Here is a 15,848-nt window from a genome sequence, read left to right as displayed (position 1 = left end):
GTGAATCTTAGCTTAGCAGAATTGCGAACGAAAGATTCTCAAAATTGCGAATAGAAATTTCTTAGCAGTTTCTGAGTAGCTCGACACTTACTCTGCCACTGCGATCAGTTCAGTCAGTTTCGTTCCTGGTTTGACGTCACAAACACACCCAGCGTTCGCCCAGACACTCCCCCGTTTCTCCAGCCACTCCCGCGTTTTTCCCAGAAACTGCAGCGTTTTTTGGCACACTCCCATAAAACGGTCAGTTTCCGCCCAGAAACACCCACTTCCTGTCAATCACACTCCGATCACCAGAACGAAGAAAAAACCTTGTAATGCCGTGAGTAAAATACCAAACTTCTTAGCAAATTTACTTGACGCAGCCGCAGTGCGAACATTGCGCATGCGCAGTTAGCGGAAAATCGCACCGTTGCGAAGAAAAATAACGAGCGAACAACTCGGAATGAGGGCCAATGACAGTGAAGAATTTTGCAGTAGAGGGAATTTGCATGAGGATGACAGCTGGATTGGGCACTACGGGGAATTGACTCTCAACTGTCTTGTTTATCCCCCTTAGATCCTGCACTAGCCTGTAACCCCTCCCCCCACTCTTTTTCACAGGGAAGATGGGACTATTGGCGGTGCTGGACGTCCTGACTAGGATGCCCTGCTGTAGCAGCCGCTCTATGTCGGGGTACACTCCTAATTCTACCTCTGGCTTCAGAGGATACTGAGGGATTTTTGGAGCTATCCTACCATCTTTTACTTGTACTACTACTGGAGCTACATTCGCCATCAATCCAGTGTCTTGTCCATCTTTGGTCCAAAGGGAACCCGGTATTTGTGAGATCATTTCCTCTACCTTTGATGGACACTTGTCTATAACAGTAGAATGCGACATTAGCCTTTGAGGGGTGTCTAATATATCTTGCACTTCTTGAGCGTGGTTCTCAGGTATATCCATGAAGACACCCTCAGGAGTACAATATACACCGCATTTTACACAATAAGTCTCTGCCGAGTAGATTAGTCGGAGCCGATGCAGCCAACAGGAAAGAATGTTTGGTTTGCAAGGGCCCTATCGTAATCTTTGCAGGTCTACTCAAAGGGTATTGTTGCACCGTTCCTGTTACTCCCATTGCCGAAATCATTTTTCCCGTGGTCTTTATACCTGATGTGGAATTCAACACTGACCTGGCCGCCCCTGTATCTACAAGAAATGGTAATGGTACACCAGCTACTTCAACCGTGACCTCAGGTTCGCTACCAAGGCTAGCAATCAATTTCACTGGCTGCAGACTACAGGTGTGGCCCAACCCTTATTGTATATTGGGACCCTCCTACAGCGCATTGCAGCTACAATATGTGAGGGGGGCAGCTGAGAATTTTCGGAGGTCTGCCAATCTCTCATTGATGGGTACCTCTTTGTTTCCCCTGCATTTGGCTCGTAATTTCTCCTATGTGGTCCCTGATCCCAATTATGTGAATTGTAGTGTGGATTGTATTCTGATCTAGGGGGTCGGTATACGTTATGTGTACCTTTATTCCTACAATCCTGGGCAAAATGTCCTTCCTTTTTACAAATGTAGCATATTCTAGGTCTTTTCCAAACAGCAGGGGTCTGGGTTTTCGGCTGATGGGGTTTTGCTGTAAGAGCCTGTATACTTACCGTCATCAGCTTATCCCCCTGTAACTCCCTGTGCTTACTGATGTTCCTATGGTGCTCGACAGTGGACTCTTTCAATGCAGCCACCGAGATTCCTCTCCAATTAGGTAGAGAGGTCTGTACCCTTGTTCTTAATGCCTTCTTTAACCCGTTTATTAATACAGTAACAGCTACCTCTCTGTGATGTGCATTATCTTTAATGTCCTCGATCCCAGTGTATCTAGACATTTCCTGCAGTGCCCGATGGAAATATTCGGATGCCGTTTAACCTTCCTTTTGTCTTATGGAGAAGATTTTATTCCATTTGACAACAGTAGGGAAATACACTCCTAGTTGCAGATTGATTTGCTTTACGTTCTCCTGATTGTATTCATCAGTGAGAGGTACTTCTGCATCTAACTTACTGTCTGCTATGAATTTCGTGGTCTGGAAAGAGGGAGAGAGAGAAGGCTCTTGTGTGGGCGCACTCTTTAGAAAAAAAAGGAAGATTCCTATGACATATGAAAAGAAATACTTAAAACATAGTTTTTAATGTTGACGTTTAAAACGAAATTACCCATATAACTGATCCATATGAAATGAGGATATGATGATTAAAGTTTAAAATGTTCTGGTCTGTTTAATCACAATGTGTGATTGGAATGGTTGTAGACATTTGATCGTCTTACCCCCATTTCCCCTGACCAGTACAGAATATCTGTATTGATGGGACTTTCTGTTCTTCTATTATATATTTTGCCCTCTACCAAGATGGCGCCCGGGATCTCGCGGCTCTTCAGGGCCACCCGACCATTCCCACCATACGTGTGTGAATAGCCAGCCAGCAACATGGCGCCTCAGACCTCACAACTCCTGCCTCCTAATCCGCGTCACGCTCCGTCACAACCACAGCTGACCGGCGCTCCGTAGCGGCAGCTGTTAGCTCCGGCCCACCATGCCCGAATCATCAGATAATTGGTCAGTATTTACATATGAGCTGCCTTAAAACCCCGTTCCCCACTCACCCCTCCAAACCCGGAAGTGAACAAGCCCGCCAGGGCGAAACGCGTCTTCCACGGGGGGACCGCATATGGAGTGAACTCTTGGCTCCTGCACTGGTACCTGACGATGCCCTGACCTGCCCATTCTGATCTTTTCAATTCTGGTGATCGTAAGCCCACTGCTGTCCTGTGCACAATATACACAGACAGCAACATTATATGTGTGTTTAATAATATGTTGTATTTCACCATATATCCTAGTAGACCTGTGTAGTACACATACAGATTGCTGCTATAAGCTCTATTTCCTAACAGCAGCTGTACACACACATATATAATAATTCTTTCATATCTGTTAGATATCTTACACTGTCTGCCTGAGTTTTCACCAGCAGAGGCCAGCATATTGCTATAGGATTTTTTTCATTCACGGTGATCCTCAGTGCCTCTTTTATTACTGACAATACCATTGTTTTCCTGGCCTAGTCTGTGGGATTTACTATACTTGATTTTCCAGACTCAAATGAATTTCCACACTCAGTTCAGGATGTATTATGATTATTAATGAGATTCCTCAAATTGATGCTTAAATACCATGATTGCATTGCCTGCCCAGTCTGAGTAACATGCTATGGATTCATATATTGGAAAGCAATTCTTTCTTTTTCTTTTTCCCTATGTGCTAATACCAGCGTTTACTGTTCATGGCTAAGTTCTCTGGTGACACAGACAATTAACGTATTATCTATCTGATCTCTAACCCAATTTCTTATCGGTTTTTTGTACTGTCGTTTTTTCAGACAATTTGACCAAACTCATAGATCTTGTACCTCTTGCTCATGCTTTACTATTTTTCCGTGGACTCTCATCTACGATCCACGGAGCACAATACCACAGTTGTAGGATTTGATGAGCCGTGCCTAACGTAGAAAGTAGATTCACATATTTTTACTTTACTCATTCATCTCTTTTTTTGGCTTTGCAAACTGTCTCCACACTTCTTTTCTCTCTCTTATTTCGTATATAGGTGCACTCTCATTGGTGTACTATCATATAAATTCTCTACTATCATACCACGCTGCCAATGCCCGATCTCGTCCGATCTTGGAAGCCAAACAGTGTTGGGCCGGGTTAGTACCGGGAGAGGAGACTTCCTGCGAATACCTGGTGTTGTAGAGCAGGGATTATTTCCCTTTCTATGTGAGTTGCGACGCCAACAGCAGTATCACCACTAATTCTTACTTCTATGATATTCCTTCATATTTGAGGCTTATGACCAATTATTGTGATGAATATAGACAAACAGAAAAAGGAATGAACTGTTCACCTAGTTGGCGCAATGCTGCCCGTCCACTATAAACACCTACGTAAAAAATCACCGTTTTACATGAACAGATTAAACTAAAAGAAGAGAGCAGTGTTTATATATGTCCAAAGCGCATGTGAAACAAATAATAGAAAAGGTACATTCCTTTCTTTTACTGAAGGTAAACGATGTTCTTCATAAGGGTTTCACTGATGGAACCTTCCTCCTCGAGGTATCGTATCGTGGTCATGCAAATGAAAGAAGAGGGACAAATGTGTAGACCAATTTTCACACAAAGCTCAAAGTCAATCTTCTATATCACTGTGACAAAAGGGTGTACCCAACTCACACAGAAACAAGTGAGTTGAAACCCATAAAGGTATCTTTAAAAAAATCCTTTCAACATGGACATGAAGATTTCAAGCGTACCCAGAACTCACACTATTGGCGAGATGGAGAAACACATAAAGGTATCTTTCAAGCCTGTCAGAGGCGTAACCCCACTTTCACAAAATGGAAGTAAAACATATATGGGTATCTTTCTCAGGAAACAATAAGATGCGTACCACAACTCACGCAAAGTTAGGGTAGATGACTCCTATCAAGGTATCTTTAGCCTTTATACACTTGATCTGTGCAGGGGGATGATATCCCAGAAAAATTCAGGAGTAAACCAAGTAAAAAACTCCTCTTTGTAGATATAAAAGGAGGATTTATTTACAGCAGTCCGAAATACATCAGAGGTACTTCCAAATGAAAACAAGATAATAAAATCACAGAAAAGATAAAATAAAAATAAGGTAAAAAAAAGTTAAAAAATCCGGGTTAGATCATCCAGACTACTCACAGTACAGCTGTTCTACGCGTTTCGGTCCTTAACTGGACCTTTATCAAGAACTCCATCAGTGAAACCCTTATGAAGAACATTGTTTACCTTCAGTAAAAGAAAGGAATGTACTTTTTCTATTATTTGTTTCACATGCGCTTTGGACATATATAAACACCGCTCTCTTCTTTTAGTTTGACCAATTATTGTGGCTTACGTCAAAAAGTCAGGTCCTTTTGAATGCAGGTGACCATTAAATTTTGAATTTAAGTAGCCCTATTGGGACGTACTTATCAAATAATCCTTTATGACCACTCCTCGGTCCCATCAATACAGATATTCTGTACTGGTCAGGGAAAATGGGGGTAAGACGATCAAATGTCTACAACCATTCCAATCACACATTGTGATTAAACAGACCAGAACATTTTAAACTTTAATCAGAGCCGGCCTTAGGCATAGGTAAACTAGGCAATTGCCTAGGGCATCTGGTATGCCTAGGGGCACAAGCAGCTTCTGCTGATTAAAATGATATGCGGCATGCCTATATTCCGTGTGCAGCATTTCGTATGCAGATACAGCCACAGTCACACACAATATATAGGCATGCTGCATATCATTTTAATCAGCAGAAGCTTCTTGTGCATCCTAGCCACATAGCACATGCAAATAAAATGTATTTTCCTAAAAAATAGGCACCCAACGTTAGCAGAGCTGCCAGTTGACTCCTGCCAGGAACTATATGTGTCATTATTTGTATAAGGGCATTAATAATGTGTAACATATGTGTAAGGGGCACTATGTGTGTCATTATGTGTATAAGGGCATTAACAATGTGCGGCATATGTGTAAGGGAAATTATGTGTATAAGGACATTAATAAGGGTTGGCATAATGTGTAAGGGGCACTATGTTTATAAGGACATTATTAATGTGTGTCATATGTGTAAGGGGCATTACGGCGTGGTATTATGTGTATAAATGCATTTCCAATCTGTGGCATTATGTGTATAAGGTGCTCTACTGTGTGGCGTAACGTATAGAAAGGGCACTACTGTGTGGTCTAATGTGAATAAAGAGCAATATGGTGTGGTGTAATGTGAATAAAGAGCAATATGGTGTGGTGTAATGTGAATAAGGAGCAATATGGTGTGGTGTAATGAGAATAAAGAGCAATATGGTGTGATGTAATGTGAATAAGGAGCAATTCAGTATGATGTTATGTGAAAGACTGCGTAGGTCACGAATGTGGCCGGAAGCAACATAAACTCACCGGATGGGCATGCGGCACGCCTCTTAATGCATCACTCTGGCACGGAAGGGGTTACAGTTTTTGTGGGAGGAACGTAAGGACAACTGCCTGGATTGTGATTGGTTGGATTCGGTATAGGGGCTGGTCTGACATACATATAGTGTTCAGATCTAAGACAGCCTGTCTCTTTCCTGTTTTTTCCGTGGACCTGCAAGTATCAGCTAATTTCCTGAAGTTACCAGTGTTTCCTTAAACCACTTTTCTTCTTACCAATCTTTACTTCTTTTACTGCTTTATATAATCCCTACCTCTCTTCTACCTCTTTCTGTTCTATTTACTTTCTTTTCTATACTTGGTACCTTATTTATTGTATAGGAATGTACATTGTTCCTGTCTATTCGTCCCCTCCAATGCCTCCGGACCCGCACGCGGCGCGGACCTGCCTACTCGACTCCTCCGTGAATCAAGCGAGCCGGGTCTGACCTGCTGCGCCTGGGGTGACAGTCTCCATGAGCGTCCGCGGCCGGGCTCGACCGCCCGCTCTCGCGGCCCCACGGGTTCCTTCTCGGTCCTCGTCTCCGCCACTGGCAGCAGCGGTGACGGATGACGCGGCGCTGGGTGTCTCGGGCGGCGGAGGCGGCCTGCTCGGGCGGGCGCTTCCTCGCCCCGGCGGCCGCTAATCTGGAGGTGGGCAGGGCTGCTAATCTGGAGGTGGGCGGGCGTGCTAGGCCCGGACGGGCCGTACAGCGCTCCCTCCCTGCAGCTGGGCACATGCTTTCCTTTTTCTACGGGGAGGGAGGGGGACGCCCACAGACGGTGCTCCTGTATAATATAATGTTTTTTGTTGGTCTATGAAAGAGAAGGTTGCCAGTTTGAGTCTGGGGCGGCATTATATATATATATATATATATTTTCCACACACTTGCTCCACAGACCTGTTGCGGGGTCACGCGGTGTCCGGCCGCGGTGGGTACGGCCAGCACGTCCGCCCTACTGCGACTTGGCCAGGGCCGCCGTCGGCCCTCGGAAGGGGGCCTCCATACAGCCTAATCAGGCCAAGCACAGTGGGCCACTTCATACGCAGGCGCGGGGTCACGCTCGGCTGCCCGCGGTGGGACGGGGCTCCGCGGCGAAAATGTCGCGGCCAGGACGTGTCGACGTTGGCCCGCGCCAGGGGGGGGGCTCACATTGGGCCCGGTCAGGTCGGTCGCGCTGGGGCCGAAACTGCAGCCTCTGCCCCCTCCCCCCCCTCCCCCTCGCCTTGGTTAGCACCGTGGCACCGGCCCGCACTGTGGATGACCTGGAGGCCTGGTAGTGCCGGACGGCGTGCCCGTGCTACCCTGGCCAGCCACAAACACGAAGCACAGCTGCAGGCCGGTACCCCCCTAGGGGGCCGGCGTGAGCGGGCGGACAGCACGTTCTCTAGGCCTAGCAGGGAAAAGGCACAGGGGACAAGTGCGCTGCGTCTCTCTAACAGTTACAGCACTCAGGGATCTAGTTCTAAGACAAATTCTAGGGACAGGAGTAGGTCGCTATGCAGGCGGTCAGGCAGTACTCATTGCAGCAGGACAGCGATGCCGTTGCACCCGACAGCGAGGGGTCCTTTCTCCCTACGGGTGGTTTGCTAACCTCACGTGGGGCGCTGGACTCGCGTCCCGTGTCTGAACTTTGCGCGCCGGCGTCCGCGCCTTCGATGGACGCCACAGTCTTCTCCGCCATTTGTTCCGCAGTCGCGTCGGAGGCGGCTCCCTTGTTATCCTATGTACCCGGGGGTCAGGGGCCGGCTGCCGGTTCTCTGGCTTATAGCATCGCACAGATGCTTACACCGCTCCTGTCCTCTGGCGGACCGCCCCGCTCTCGGAGGCTGTGGGACCGCTGGGCGTTCACGGGAACAGTGTCTCTTTTGTCTCCCCAGCCGTGGACGTCGGGACTGGAATGAAGTCGGCTGGTGCCTCCGCGAGTCATCCGGAGCGAGCAGGGACGGACGGAGTTGCTTCTCGTGCAGGTGAGTCTTCATCGGACCCTGTCTTGGCCCGGGGTAGTATGGTTACCCTCCCCCCCCGTAGCGGGTTGGGATCACGTACTCAGTCCCGCTCCTCTAGCGAGGGTGGACGTACGCGTAGGGTTCCAGCAAGCGCGGTAGACATAGGCGTTGGGGCACGGGCTCATCCCTTGGCTCCACGTCCTCAGAGGGGGTGTCCTCCGACGGCGGTTTGCACAGGGTCAACGGCGCGAGCGCCGAAATTCGGCGGTGCCATGTGGTCTCATGCCTCGGGTCCGGGACGGGATCCGTAAGGGCCAATACGTCAGTATCTTCACCCTCACTAGTGTTGATCGTTAAGCTTTGTTTTCGGCTACGAAGAAACAGACAAGGCAGCGGAGCCGCTTTGCGACCCTACCCTAATGGGGTTCGGTGCATGTTCATCTACACGGCGTGTTATGTAGAGACGCGCCCGGACTAGCACATGAACCTTGTGCGCTATCAATTCCTGATACACGTGCTGTACCAGGAGTATAAAGGGTCGGCTGGGCGACGTTACTTTTAGGTCATCCGGCGCACACTGCTCGGCCAGGAAATCTACATTTCAGTAAAATGGATGTCGAATTGTGCGCGGAGCTGACACAGGGCTCCGTGGGCACCGAGGAGGGCAGTGCGGCGAGACAGTGGCCTAAGCGGCCTGTCTCTCGTTCTGCTGCTTTTCGACCAGGTCCATCACGCACAGGGCATGGTACATGCTTCGCTTTTCATGATGCCCAATGTGGGGTGATCGGTGTCGTGTTCATCGCTCCTGCATCGCATGTGGCGGAGCACATGGGATCAAGGACTGCACCAGTCCTGGGACATGGGGTTATCCCGGCTCGCAGACCCGGCAGAATCGCGTTCCCGTGGCCCCAGGCGCTGGCCTTGGCCCCCACCCCAATTAGATTACTGGCGCTCATACCCTGGCTGCGAGGGTTCGAAACCCGAGAGCGCCCAATTTTGCTCTCGGGTTTCGCGTTCGGCTTCTCCTTACTGATATCTGGGCTAGTGGGTCCGGGGCTGGTACGACCCTTCATTCGGCTCGGGAGATTCCGGTCGTGCTCCGGCAGACTGTTCAGACTTAGGTTTCGTGGGCAGGAGGATAGGCCCCCCTCCCCCCCCTTACCGGATTTGGTCTTGTACCCCGTCGGGATAGTGCCCAAAAAGTCCGCGAGCTAATATGGCCTGCCCCAGCATCTTTCCTGTCCCCTGGGGTCATCCGTAAATGATGCTACCCCCGATTATCAGTGTAGGGTCAGTTACCTGTCCTTTGATTCGGCCATAGCCTACATTAGGTCTTTTGGAACGGGGGTCGTGATGTGTAAATTGGACATCAAGTCAGCATTTCGCCCTCTCCCTCTGCACCCTTGGGCCTTTCGGTTTATGGGTTTTTATATTGGGCGATGGCTATTACATTGATCTGTGCCTCCCTACGGGTTGTTCTCTCTCTTGCGCATACTTCCGGGGATTCAGTCCTTTCCTCCATTGGCGCCTGGAGCATGCGATGGGCGAACGGCGAATTTCGCACGGCTTGGATTATTTTCTTTTGATCGGGCCACAGGACTCAGATCGCTGAGCTAGCTTGTTACGAAGGGCACTCCCCCTCTTCGCACACTTCGGGGTTCCGGTGGCGCCTGAGCGGCCTTATGGGCCCTCTGCATCCGTAGTTTATCTCGGACCTCAGTTTGATTCAGTCGCTGGCTTCTGTAGGCTCCCGGTAGATACGGTATTACGTCTTCGCGATGATATCCTTTATGTGCTTGCTGCGGGCAAGCTTACTTTCATGCAGGCTCCATCCCTATGGGGCCTGTTTAATTTTGCTTGCAAAATTATCCCCATGGGTAGGGTTTTTCTGTAAAAAATTGGAGCGGCCGACAGTTGGAATTCGACGCCCGCATCCTTTTCTCAGATTGTCCCTCGACATTCGGCGGGATTTACGTTCCATGGAGGAATTTCTGGTTTGTTTCAGCGGCGTTTGTATTGGGTGGGAGGCAGTCATGTCTGGCATCTCCCTGGAGCTTTTCTCGGACGCCTCTGGTGCTTGCGATTAGCGAGCGCTTCGAGACACACTTGCATGGGAGCTCTGGCGCTATGCCCTGCGTAATAAACAGGTGGTCTTCTGGTGCGACTAATTTGTTCGTAGTTTTTTTGCCATCATCAGGCAGGAATCCACATCCTTGTCGGTACTGCAGGTCTTTGTGCAGATATTCTTGCTATGCTGGGTGACCGACATTATGTTGCGAGCCCAGCATGTCCCAGCCGCGCGCCACGAAGTTGATGATACCCTTTCTCGCGGCGACTGGTAGTGGTTTAAGCAGTTGGCTCCTGCAGCTGTAAGCCAAGGGGTCTTCTGTCCTACTTCTGTGTGCGGATTGGAGGATTTAGCCCACAGGTCTTTGGCTCCTGCATATTTCACGGCTTATCTGGCTGCTTGGGAGCGGTGGAGTCACTACTCTCTGGAGAGGGGCCAAGGCAGATGGCCCATAGTTGCATTGGATTCGGGATGGTCAGGGATGGTGGCAGAAGGCCGATCCCTGAACATCTGGGCAGCACGCCCTCATGGATGCTGGCAGAAGGCCGATCCCTGAACATCTGGGCAGCACGCCCTCACGGATGGTGGCAGAAGGCCGATCCCGGAACATCTGGGCAGAAGGCCCTCCTACATTTAGGTTATTATTTCAATTATAATTTTGAGATGTTTTCTTTTCATGTGCTGTCTGCTTTATGCTATGTGTGATAAATATTTCAACCATCCCTTCCTTAGGGAGGGCGTTTTTCATCCAAGTTTAGATTTAATAGGCCTTCCTCTCAGTCAATAGAAGCCGTCGACGTACGCCCCGACGGTTGTGGTGTAGGATTCAGCTCTCACGATACGAGGATGTGGGGATACAATACGGGGATACGTGGTTCGCCTCGTCATGGCGGCCTTTACTAGGGCCTTCCACGGGGCGTTCAGGGTGGATGAGCTGGTGTCCGTCTCTCGGACTTCTGCCTCGCCCATGCTGGCGGCCCACGAAGTCGCACGCCCCGACGGTTTGTGGTGTAGGATTCAGCGCTCCAAGACGGACGTAGTCGGCAGGAGGCTGTGGGTTCGAGTGGGTCGGGCTCGGGTGCGGGGCATTTGTCCAGTTATCGCGGCCCAGTCTTCTTGGTCTGTACGGCCTCCAATGCCTCCCGGGTTGCTCGTCCTAGTGACAGTTCCCTGTTGACCAGATTTCCATTCCGGTCGGTTTTGGGGCGTTGTATTCTATACATGGGTCTATCTCCGGCCGACTATGGGACTCACTCTTTCCGCATCGGCGCTGCTTCAGCAGCCGCTGCGGCGGGTTGGTCCGAAGTCGAAGTCCGAGCACTGGGTAGGTGGAGGTCTGGTGCAGTCAAACGCTGTATCAGGCCTTTTCCTCCCAGTGCGCCCCTTTTGAGGATTAGCTGCTCGTCGCAGTTGCACTTTGCGACTGCGGGGGCCTTGAGGAATTTTTGTTTTATCGTTGGTTTTAATTACGGCTGTTGCCGGCTGACGAAGTTTTGCGTTTTTGCCTCAAGTCAAATTGGGCGACCCCTACCCCTACCCCCCACCCCCCCCGTTAGGGATGCATGTTAGGTTACCCATTTTCTCCATATATTTCATTTCTTAACCTCAGTACCATGCAGGCAGGCAGCTAGATCCGCGCTTTATGTGATTGAGGTCTTTTTAGTTTTGTATTCTGTTTTCTTTAGTGTTCTGCTTTGTTTAGTTGTGTTAGGTTTTGGTTCAGGTGGCGGTGGCAGGTTGGTAACCTGGCAGTTGGCCGGTTTCTGAACGGTTATTTTAGTTTAACTTAAGGATTGTATTGTTTTTTAAGTTCGGGTGAACTTTTAGGTAATTTTATAGTCTTATTAATTGATGGGCACCACCGTACCTAGTGGGCCCATATGATAGATCATGAACATGTGTGGATATCGGGGCCGGTGGCCCTATTTTTTACCCCGTAGGGGCGGAGCGTACCTCCGTCCCTACAACTGTTGGTGAGCAGGGGTAGTGGCAGAAGGTCGACCCCTGGCCTTGGATTTTTGGATTTCCGATGTCTGGGATGGAGGCAGGAGGCCGATCCCGGAACATCTGGGGCAGAAGGCCCCCTCACACACATATGTTTTTATTGCTTGGGATGGAGGCAGGAGGCCAATCCCGGAACATCTGGGGCAGAAGGCCCCCTCACACACACATGTTTATTGCTCTATTTCATCATATAATTTTGTATCACCCTTATTAAGTTCTTTATCATGCTTAACCGTTCTTCTCCCCGCCACCTTAGTTAGAGAGGGAAGTCTGCATTCTGAGTTTTAGTATTAATAGGCCTCCCTCTCAGTCAAAATAAAAAGCTGACCCCTTTCATGCCAATTACGGTTGTTGTGTCTTTATTTATTAAGATAAGTGTGCGTGAGTGGCGTGCGTATGCATCTGACGTGTGAAGTTTAAGACTGCGTAGGTCACGAATGTGGCCGGAAGCAACATAAACTCACCGGATGGGTATGCGGCACGCCTCTTAATGCATCACTCTGGCACGGAAGGGGTTACAGTTTTTGTGGGAGGAACGTAAGGACAACTGCCTGGATTGTGATTGGTTGGATTCGGTATAGGGGCTGGTCTGACATACATATAGTGTTCAGATCTAAGACAGCCTGTCTCTTTCCTGTTTTTTCCGTGACCCACCCGCCCGCCCTGGGGAGTTGGTTTTTGTTGCTCCCCTGATGTTGCTTGTGTCGGCTTTTGGTGGCCGGTTTCTGAACGGTTATTTTAGTTTAACTTAAGGATTGTATTGTTTTTTAAGTTCGGGTGAACTTTTAGGTAATTTTATAGTCTTATTATTAATTGATGGGCACCACCGTACCTAGTGGGCCCATATGATAGATCATGAACATGTGTGGATATCGGGGCCGGTGGCCCTATTTTTTACCCCGTAGGGGTGGAGCGTACCTCCGTCCCTACAACTGTTGGTGGGCAGGGGTAGTGGCAGAAGGTCGACCCCTGGCCTTGGATTTTTGGATTTCCGATGTCTGGGATGGAGGCAGGAGGCCGATCCCGGAACATCTGGGGCTGAAGGCCCCCTCACACACATATGTTTTTATTGCTTGGGATGGAGGCAGGAGGCCAATCCCGGAACATCTGGGGCAGAAGGCCCCCTCACACACACATGTTTATTGCTCTATTTCGTCATATAATTTTGTATCACCCTTATTAAGTTCTTTATCATGCTTAACCGTTCTTCTCCCCGCCACCTTAGTTAGAGGGAAGTCTGCATTCTGAGTTTTAGTATTAATAGGCCTCCCTCTCAGTCAAAATAAAAAGCTGACCCCTTTCATGCCAATTACGGTTGTTGTGTCTTTATTTATTAAGATAAGTGTGCGTGAGTGGCGTGCGTATGCATCTGACGTGTGAAGTTTATGAGGGGCACTACTGTGAGAAGTAACGTATATAAGGTAAATTGGTACTACTGTGTGCTGTAATGTGAATAAGGGACACTATCGTATGATAAATTGTGAATAAAGTTGCACTACTGTGAGGTATAATTTGAATTGGGGGCACTATTGTGTGGCCCTGCCCCTTGCCAGCAAAAGCACATACCTTTTTGGGCTGTGCTGCCGAATGTGCACACTGTTCTTATTTAAATTACATGGAGTAGGAAAATAAAAAAAGGACTGCTATGGGGGGGGGGGGGGGGGTGATGGTGCTGGGAAAGGGGTGCAGGGTCAGAGGCGGAACTAGCGGCGGTGCTAGGGGGCACCAGCCAAAATCTTGCCTAGGGCATCATATTGGTTAGGGCCGGCTCTGACTTTAATCATCATATCCTCATTTCATATGGATCAGTTATATGGGTAATTTCGTTTTAAACGTCAACATTAAAAACTATGTTTTAAGTTTTTCTTTTCACATGTCATAGGAATCTTCCTTTTTTTCTAAAGAGTGCGCCCACACAAGAGCCTTCTCTCTCTCCCTCTTTCCAGTACATGTACTCTCTGGTGCTGGGCGCACCACCAACAAGGACAACGTCATTTATTTAAGTAAAAAAACAGGTGTTTTTTTCTTTTCTTTCCAATTTTGGAGTGTCTATTTGTCCGATTTTGGTTCTCTCGTATCAATATTGTATCAATTTGACTGGTGCCCGATCGCCCCATGTCTAGTCATATGAATTTCGTGGTGTCAATATTTGAGGGTAAACACACTCGTAGCACTGTTCGCCAATCTTTATTTGTAGGCTCATGGGCGTTACCTAACTTTTTAATGAATCTCTGGCATCCGACTAGATCTTTTCTGGGATCGGGAAATTCAGACATAATTGACCTTAACTCAGCTCGGGACCAGGGACAATGCATGGCAATGTTCCTGATGGGAGTTACTCCCTGATTGTCAGTTTTCCCATTGGGAACTGCAATTACCCTGACAGGATTTAATTCAATTACATCCTTCTGGTTTGATTCTATAATGTGGGGAGCTATAGTTTCTGCATAATGTATGGTACCGTACTTACCTGTGGACATGACCTCACTTATCCCTCCACTAGGGGGCCTTGCTACAACTCTTGATGGTTGGGCCGTGCCCACCTGAGTATCCTGTATGGTGGCTGCTAGAGAGAGTGCCGATATCATGATGGTATCATCTTCCTGCTCACAATCCTGAGTAAAATTAAAAATGGGATACAGCTGGCAAGGGGTAGCGTTAGTACATTTATCAATCACATTCTTATCCTGTACTAATGCACAATTGCTTGTAGCCACTTTCTCCCCAACAATATATGGTGGTGGTGGTGCGGTCGCCATTGTTTTCCCGCTAGGTTTGGAACCTGCTGCGCAAGCTAATTCCCTTTGCATCTCCCCCTCTTGCTGCCATAAATTTAAACAATCTGTATGTCTAATCCTTTGTTTTCTGGATTTTATCAGACATATCCTTATCCTTAAGTTCTGCAATACCTCCGGTTCAAAGCTGCCCACCTTAGGGAATGGTACCCTATCTTTGTCAGTCATACATACCCATTCATTGCATAAAACTTCTGTGTGTGAACCATATTTTTCACACATGATAAACCTTGCTGACCCTTTCGGCCGCAATTCTGACCTTCTCGGTCCTAACTCTTCTGCCTGAACCCTGCACAAACGTCTCTCACTTGAGCAACTGGCTCCCATATTTGTGGGTCTTTTTAATAACTAAAAAAAATTCCCACAAACACCAAAATACTCAATGTAAGTAGACGTTGGAAGTATCTCCGAGCGCCTTCCACTCGCTCTCGCCCACGTTGGCCGGTACTACCATACACCATAGCGAAGGCGGTGTACCCAACTTAGGGCTCCTATCAGACCTTACAGCACTGTAATTTCTTTCGGTGGAAGTTCTGTTGGAATATTTTCCTGAGAGAGGCAGCAAAACATCCCTTTTCGGTATCTTTCAACTGGAATTGTTTGTAGGGTGAAAAACAGAGAAATTAGATAACTATCCTTCACCCTTTCCAGTGAAGCCTACCAGGGAGATTTCCCGACGTTATCAAAGAAACACCCCTTTGTCTATACAATCACGTCTGCGTATGCTCTTCCACAGCGCATATGACACAATGGTATCACGTTGTGCTGTGCAGAACACACGGACATGTGATGCAATAGCACAGCCTATAGATACTAGTTATCTATATGCCCTACGATTGCTGTAGACCACTTAGCCTAGACCACTCCAGATCACTTAGTTGTATGGCATCACTTAGACCACTTCAGATCACTTAGACCACTTAGTTCTAATCACGCAAGGTAGCGAACCCTATGCCACCGGGCCTCTACTAACCCAGTGTTACCACTCC

At 48.4% G+C, this 15,848-nt stretch overlaps 1 protein-coding gene and 1 pseudogene across 1 annotated transcript in view; both read left to right on the top strand.

The window, feature by feature from the left end:
* LOC134909180 (autoimmune regulator-like) overlaps positions 1-15,848 on the top strand; it is a 154,910-nt gene that overhangs the window by 42,243 nt on the left and 96,819 nt on the right. The window lies entirely within an intron of this gene.
* Positions 3,686-3,804, top strand: LOC134913091 (5S ribosomal RNA; annotated as a pseudogene).

The sequence above is a fragment of the Pseudophryne corroboree genome, chromosome 4, assembly GCF_028390025.1.
Source record: "Pseudophryne corroboree isolate aPseCor3 chromosome 4, aPseCor3.hap2, whole genome shotgun sequence".
In the NCBI taxonomy this organism is placed as follows: Eukaryota; Metazoa; Chordata; class Amphibia; order Anura; family Myobatrachidae; genus Pseudophryne; species Pseudophryne corroboree.
This window is presented reverse-complemented; position numbering and strand designations above follow the sequence as displayed.